Consider the following 8270-nt stretch of genomic DNA (forward strand, 5'->3'; position numbering starts at 1 on the left):
AGAAATGGGGAAGATAAAAATGGGACAGGACATGGAGGCATGGAGGGGAGGGAGCCCCCTCTGCGGGGAGACAAAAGGAACAGAAAGAGCAGCTGGGGAATCTTAGAACCGTCCCTGGAGAAGAGAAAAACTTGGCCGGGGATGGAGAGGGATTCTATCATCCCATCTCTAACTGCAGGGCTTTCGGAGAGAGATCCTATCTCTAACTATGGAGATTTATTTGCGCTTGGTGCCCTGGTCCCAGAAGTTCCCTCCAGAATAGGCGCTATGCAAAGGATGCATTCAGCATCAGGAGGAACCAGATCCCTACTCGATCCCCTGCTAGGAAGTGCCCCAGCTTGTTGGATTACATTTGGGGTGGTATCATGAATGCGCACAGAGTAAGATCTGGAAACTAGGCTGGGTTCAGGACATAGAACATGGCCCACCTTGGCTACGCCCTCGGTACAGTGAGATTGGACACAAAAGAGTGATTTGCAACCCCTGGCTTGATAAGGGACTGGGGGGTTGCCATTTTTCTCCCCACAACTACCAAGGCAGGGCTGTGGGACCCACAGTGGAAGCAAGACCCACCTACACCAAGCCATGCCCATCTATGCTGGGTAGCTGCTTTGTTAATGGAGCCTGGATAGATGACATGGAAACAGCCCCTCACCCAAATCAGGACTGAGGGATTGCCGTGATTAACTCTAGATGAATTCTTGCTATTCAGATATATTCTCCCTTATCTCATTCTTATCTCTCCCTTCCTGTGAACCAGGTATTCTGGTTATAGGTTTGCTTAAACAGGCATATATAATCCATTCTCTTGATGCATGTTCTATCTCCACCATTCCTTTCTCTCTCTCTGAAATAATCAGATTATACAGTTTCTCAAGGTAACATAATCTTTTGTTTTCCCTCTCCTCACCTCCTACCTTATTCTCCTTTTTCTCTACCTGAATTAAGCCTTTTACTCTCCCTGCCTAGTCAAAGTTCAATTTCTCTTTCTTCCCACCCCTGTCATTTCTGCTTTTTATATAGTCTTCTTCCATCAGCACTCCCTCCACCCTGCTCTTTATTTGTAGCTGGGATTTCTGGTTTTATGCTCTTAAACTGTCCTTTGTTTTCTGTTGTTTTCATTTTGTTTTGTTTTTCCTTTTGGATTGTTTGAATTTTTTGTGCTTTTGCCTGCTTTTGTTCTCTGTTTGTTTTTCTGCCTGTTTTCCTTTCCAGGGCTACCTCAAGAAACGAGCCAAAGTACACATTGTGGAGAGTCCCAACTATCACTACAAGTAAGAAAATAAAATAACCAAAGTCTCAACAAACCAAGAGGACACGATCAAAAGAACACTTCCTGAACGGAGAGGCCCTGGACAGTCTACGAGACTCCTTTAAGATAGCAGTACTTACAGGGGCAGAGCACATAACAAGCTTTAAGAACTGACAAGAGACAGAAAGCTAGCCAAAATGATGAAATGGAAGAACTTTCCTCTAAAGAAATTCCAGGAAGAAGTGATAGTAAAGAATTGCTCAAAACAGATATAAGCAACATAACTGAACAAGAATTTAGAACAATAGTCATAAAATTAATTGCAGGGCTTGAAAAAGGCATGGAAGACACAAGAGACACTATTGTTTCAAAGATTATGGACCTTAAAAAAAGTTGTGATGAACTAAAAAATGCTATAAATGAGGTGTATAATAAAATGGAGGAGGCCACTGCACGGAAAGAAGAGGCAGAGAGGAGAAAGGTGAATTAGAAGACACAATTACAGAAAAAGAGGAAGCCGAAAAAAAGAGAGATAAATTGATCCAGGAGCACGAAAGAAGAATTCAAGAACTGAGTGATACAATCAAACGGAACAATATCCATATCAAAGGAATTCCAGAACAGGAAGAGAGAGGAAAAGGCTCTGAAGGAATCCTTGAACAAATTATACTGAGAACTTCCCCAATCTGGGGAAGGAAACAGACATTGAAATCCAAGAGGCACAGAGAACTTCCCTCAGACATAACTTGAATCGATCTCCTGCACGGCATATAGTAAAACTGACAAAACATAAGGATAAAGAGAGAATTCTGAAAGCAGCTAGGGATAAAAAGACCCTAATATACAAAGGGAGACCTATCAGAGTGGTTACAGACCTATCTACTGAAACTTGGCAGGCCAGAAAGGAAAAGCAGGAAATCTCCAATGTGATGAACAGAAAAAAATATGCAGCGAAGAATCCTTTATTCAGCAAGCCTATCATTCAGAATAGAAGGAGGGATAAAGTTTTTCCCAAACAAATGGAAGTTGAAGGAATTCATCACCACTAAACCAGCTCTACAAGAAATCCTAAGGGGGACTCTATGAGGGAAAGGTTGCAAGGAACACAAGGCACGAGAAACACCACCACAAGCAGTATCCTACACAGAACACAATGACTCTAAGTCCATATTTTTCAATAATAACACTGAATGTAAATGGACTAAATGCTCCAATCAAAAGACAAAGGGTAGCCGAATGGATTAAAAACATAAGCAGATCTATTTGCTGTACACAAGAGACTCATTTTAGACCTGAGGACACCTTCAGATCAAAAGTGAGTGGATGGAGAAATATCTATCATGCTACAGGAAGTCAAAAGATGGCTGGAGTAGCCATACTTATATCAGGCAAACTGGACTTTAAACTAAAGACAGTAACAAGAGATGAAAAAGGGATTATATAATAGTTAAAGGGTCTATCCATCAGGAAGAGCTAACAATTATAAATATCTATGCACCAAATTCAGGATCACCCAAATACTTAAGACAATTAATCACAAACAGAAACAATCTTATTAATAAGAATGTGCTAATTGCAGGGGACTTTAATACTCCACTTACAGCAATGGATAGATCAACTAGATAGAAAATCACTAAGGAAACAATGGACCTGAATGACACATTGGACCAGATGCATCTGACAGATATATTTAGAACTCTACATCCTGAGGCTATAGAATTCACTTTCTTCTCGAGTGCACATAGCATATTCTCCAAGATAATTCACATACTGGGTCATAAAACAGCCCTCAATAAATATGAAAGAATTGAGATCATACCATGCACACTTTCAAATCACAATGCTATGAAACTTGAAATCAATCACAGGAAAAAAACCTAGAAAACCTCCAAAAATATGGAGGTTAAAGAACACACTACTAAAAAATGAATGGGCCATTCAGGAAATTAGAGAAGAAATTAAAAAGCATATGAAAACAAATGAAAATGAAAAAAAGAACAATCCAAACTCTTTGTGATGTGGCAAAAGCAGTCCGAAGAGGAAAGTAAATTGAAATCCAGGCCGATTTCAAGAAACTAGAAAATGTGAAAGTACAAAATCTAACAGTGCATCTAAAGGAACTAGAAGGAGAGCAACAAGAGCACCCCAAATCCAGCAAAATAAGACAAATAATAAAGATCAGGGCAGAAATAAACAATATGGTATCCAAAAAAAAGTTGAACACATCAATCAAAACAAGAGTTGTTGTTTGAAAAAGTAAACAAAATTGATAAACCTCTACCTAGGCTTCTCAAAAATAAAAGAGAGAGCACCCAAATAGACAAAATCATGGATGAAAATGGACTTATTACAACCAATCCCTCAGAAATACAAGCAATTATCAGGGAATACTATTAAAAATTATATGCCAACAAACTGGACAACCTAGAAGAAATGGACAAATTCCTAAACACACACATGCTATCAAAATTCAAATGGAAAGAGATAGAAAAGCTGAATAGACCGATAACTAGTGAAGAAATTGAACCAATTATCAAAAATCTCCCAACGAATAAGAGCCCTGGGCCACATGGCTTCCCTGGGGAATTCTACCAGACATTTGAATCAGAGTTAATGTCCATTCTTCTCAAACTATTCCAAAATATAGAAGTCAAAGGAAAGCTTCTGGACTCATTCTACGAAGCCAGAATCACTTTGATTACCAAACCAGACAGAGACCCAGCAAAAAAAAAAAAGAGAACTACAGACCAATATCCTTGATGAATGTGGATGTGAATGTCCTCAACAAGATACTTACAAATCGAATGCAACAGCACATAAAGAGAATTATCCACCATAATCAAGTGGGATTCATTCGTGGGTTACAGGCCTGGTTCAATACTCACAAATCAATCAATATGATACATCACATTAACAAAAGAAAAGATAAAAAACATATGATCCCGTCAATAGAGGTAGAAAAAGCATTTGACAAAATACAGCATCCCTTCTTAATAAAGACCCTGGAGAAAGTTGGATAGAAGGAACTTACTTAATCATCATAAAAGCCATTTATGAAGAGCCCACAGCTAACAGCATCCTCAATGGGGAAAAAAGCTATCAGAGCTTCCCCCCTGAAATCAGGAACACAACATGGATGTCCACACTCATCAGCAATGTTGTTTAACATAGTGCTGGAAATCCTGGCATCAGCCATCAGACAACAAAAGGAAATAAAAGGCATCAGAGTTGGCAAAGAAGAAGTCAAACCTTCACTTTTCGCAGACGACATGATACTCTACATGGAAAACCTGACAGAGTCCACCAGAAACCTACTAGAACTGATCCATGAATTCAGCAAAGTCACAGGGTACAAAATCAATGTACAAAAATCGGTTGCATTTTTATACACCAATAATGAAGCAACAGAAAGAGAAATCAAGAAATGGATCCCATTCACAATTGCACAAAAAAACATAAATACCTAGGAATAAACCTAACCAAAGATGTAAAAGATCAGTAAGCTGAAAACTATAGAAAACTTATGAAGGAAATTGAAGAACACACAAAGAAATGAAAAAACAAACAAACAAACAAACAAACAAAAAAAACATTCCATGCTCATGGATTGGAAGAATAAATATTGTTAAAATGTCGATACTACCCAAAGCAATCTACACATTCAATGCAATCCCAATCAAAAGTGCACCAGCATTCTTCTCAAAGCTAAAACAAACTATCCCAAAATCTGTATGGAACCACAAAAGGCCCCTAATAGTCAAAGTAATATTGAAGAAGAAAACCAAACCAGGAGGCATCACAATCCCAGACTTTAGCCTCTACTACAAAGCTGTCATCATCTAGAGGTATGGCATTGGCACAAAAACAGACACATATACCAATGGAGTAGAATAGAGAACCCGGAATTGGACACACAAATGTAGAGCCAACTAATCTTTGACAAAGCAGGAAACAATATCCAATGGAAAAAAGACAGCCTCTTTAACAGATGGTGCTGGAAGAACTAGACAGCAACATGCAAAAGATTGAAACTAGACCATTTTCTTACACCATACACAAGAATAAACTCAAAATGGATGAAAGACCTGAATGTGATAGAGGAAACCACCAAAACCCTAGAGGAGAAAGCAGGAAACAACCTCCTTGACCTCAACCGCAGCGATTTCTTACTCGACACATCTCCAGCCCAAGGGAATCAAGAGCAGAAATGAACTATTGGGGCCTCATCAATATAAAAACCTTTGCATGGCAAAGGAAACAATCAACAAAACTAATAGGCAATCGACAAAATGGGAAAAGAGAGTTGCAAATGACCTATCAGATAAAGGGTTGATATCCAGAATCTATAAGGAACTCACCAAACTCCACACCCAAAAGACAAATAATCCAGTGAAGAAATGAGCAGAAGACATGAACAGAAACTTTTCCAAAGAGGACACCCGGATGACCAACAGACACATGAAACGATGCTCAGCATCCCTCATCATCAGGGAAATACAATTCAAAACCACACTGAGATACCACCTCACGCTGGTCAGAGTGGCTACAATGAACAAATCAGGAGACTTTAGATGCTGGCAAGGATGTGGAGAAACGGGCACCCTCCTACACTGTTGGTGGGAATGTAAACTGGTGCAGCCCCTCTGGAAAACAGTGTGGAGGTTCCTCAGGAAACTAACAATAGAACTCCCCTAAGACCCAGCAATAGCACTGCTAGGAATTTACCGAAGGGATATAGAAGTGCTGATGTATAGGGACACATGTACCCTAATGTTCATAGCAGCACTTTCAATAATAGCCACTTCATGGAAAGAGCCTAAATGTCCATCAAATGACAAATGGATCAAGAAGATCTGGTTTATTTATATAACAGAATACTACATGGCAATGAGAAAAAATGAAATCTGGCCATTTTGAGCAACATGGATGGGACTCGAGGGTGTTATGCTAAGTGGAATAAGTCAGGCAGAGAAGGACAGATACCATATGTTTTCACTCCTATGTGGAAAAGGAGAAACTTAACAGAGGGTCCTGGGGGAGGGAATGTGGATAAAGAATTAAGGAGTGGGAGGGAGGCAAACCATAAGAGACTCTTAAATTCTCAGAACAAACTGAGGGTTGATGGTGGTAGGGGAGAGGGGAAAGGGGTAATGGACATGAAGGAAGGAACTTGTTGGGATGAGCACTGGGTGTTATATGGAAACCCAGTTGACAATAAACTATAAAAGAAAATAATAAAATGTAAAAAAATATCACTATCAGATACTCTAAATCAAATACTTATAAAAGGCAAGTTTCTAGGTTACCATCAACTTGATACCTTAGAACATTTTCGTCAAATGAGTAAGTATAATGAGACTGGCTGCTTACTCCTAACTGCAGTGATAAAAAGCAGAAAGATAAGGATGAGTGCAGGGCTTCATACTCCCAGCTCAAGAACCTTGTAAATGACAGGAAATTTTCTGTTATAGTCAGCTAAACGCATCTTAATCCATTCAGGCTGTTATTTAAAAAATTAGATTGGTTTAAACAACAGACATGTATTCACAGAGTTCTTAAGGCTGGAAAGTCCAAGATCAAGATCCAGGAGGTTTTGACTTCTGGGATGCATTCTCTTCTGGACTTGCAGACAGCCCTTCCTGTTGTGTACTCACATGGTTTTTACATGATGCATGTGCATAGAGATAGAAACAAATCTCTTTTTCCATCTCTTTCTTCTTCTTATAAGGTCACCAACCCTATTAGTTTAGGACTCCTCCCTTATGAACTTATTTAATCTTAATTGCTTCCTAAAAGCTCTGTCTCTAAATACAGTCACAGGGTATTAGAGCTTTACTATATGAGTTCCGGGAAGGACACAATTCAGTTCACATCAGTTATTATCTCCGCCGTGAAAAAGTGTTTATCTCCTATGGCCACTGTGCTGATATTACTGAAAATCAAACATAGAATCAAATCTTGAATGGCTAAATTCATCACAAATTGCAGGTATCTTCTGTTAAAGTGAGGTCATATGTTAGGAAAAAAACTGTATCCTAAATATTGGAATGGGCACATATGGGTAGATCCCAAATAAATCTGGAAACATCAAATCCCTAAATTCTGCTAAACCTACTTTGCCAGTAAAGGCAGTGTTTCTACCTCCATTTGACAAGTTTAACCCTATTTACCTGAAGAACCATGAAGTATGCCTGCCAACGACATAACTGCCTTGTAAGATACTATTGATTCTCTTCTGGATCCACTCTACTGTCTTTGCTTCTAGAACTAGACTTAATTTCCAGCAAGACTAAAAGGAGAAGGTTAAATAAAGTTTAACCAAAGAGGAAGTGTGTTGCAAAATAACTGTTTTGTTTAGTTTTGTTTTGTTTTCCAATTTATATGGATAGAGACATGGAGAATATATGTGAGAATGTAGATAAAAGGTGTGGGCTAGGGGTGGAAAAAAACAAAGTTGTGTCAGGTCAAGTTTATTGATATGGGCCCATTAAAGAGAGACTGAATTCACTGATATAGCTTGAAGGGTTAGAAAGGGATCTAACAGTTTATTTAGTTGGTTGGCTGAAATATGGACCAAAAAGTGCCTACAAAACATAAATTTCAGTGCCGTGATTGCATTGGTATATTGTAATGAATGTATTTAAAGTCTTAGAGAGACTGGAGAAGGAAAACTCCCGGACTCATTTTATGAAGCCAGCATCACTCTGATTCCCAAGCCAGACAGAGATCCAGCAAAAAAAGAGAACTATAGGCCAATATCCTTGATGAATATGGATGCAAAAATCCTCAACAAGATCCTTGCAAATCGAATCCAGCAGCATATCAAAAGAATCATCCACCAAGATCAAGTGGGATTCATTCCTGGGTTACAGGGCTGGTTCAACATTCACAAATCAATCAATGTGATACATCACATCAACAAAAGAAAAGATGAAAACCATATGATCCTGTCAATAGATGCAGAAAAAGCATTTGACAAAATACAGCATCCCTTCTTAATAAAGACTCTCGAGAAAGT

This window comes from Hyaena hyaena, unplaced genomic scaffold (genome assembly GCF_003009895.1).
Source record: "Hyaena hyaena isolate Hyena2069 unplaced genomic scaffold, ASM300989v1 scaffold_1269, whole genome shotgun sequence".
Taxonomy (NCBI): Eukaryota; Metazoa; Chordata; class Mammalia; order Carnivora; family Hyaenidae; genus Hyaena; species Hyaena hyaena.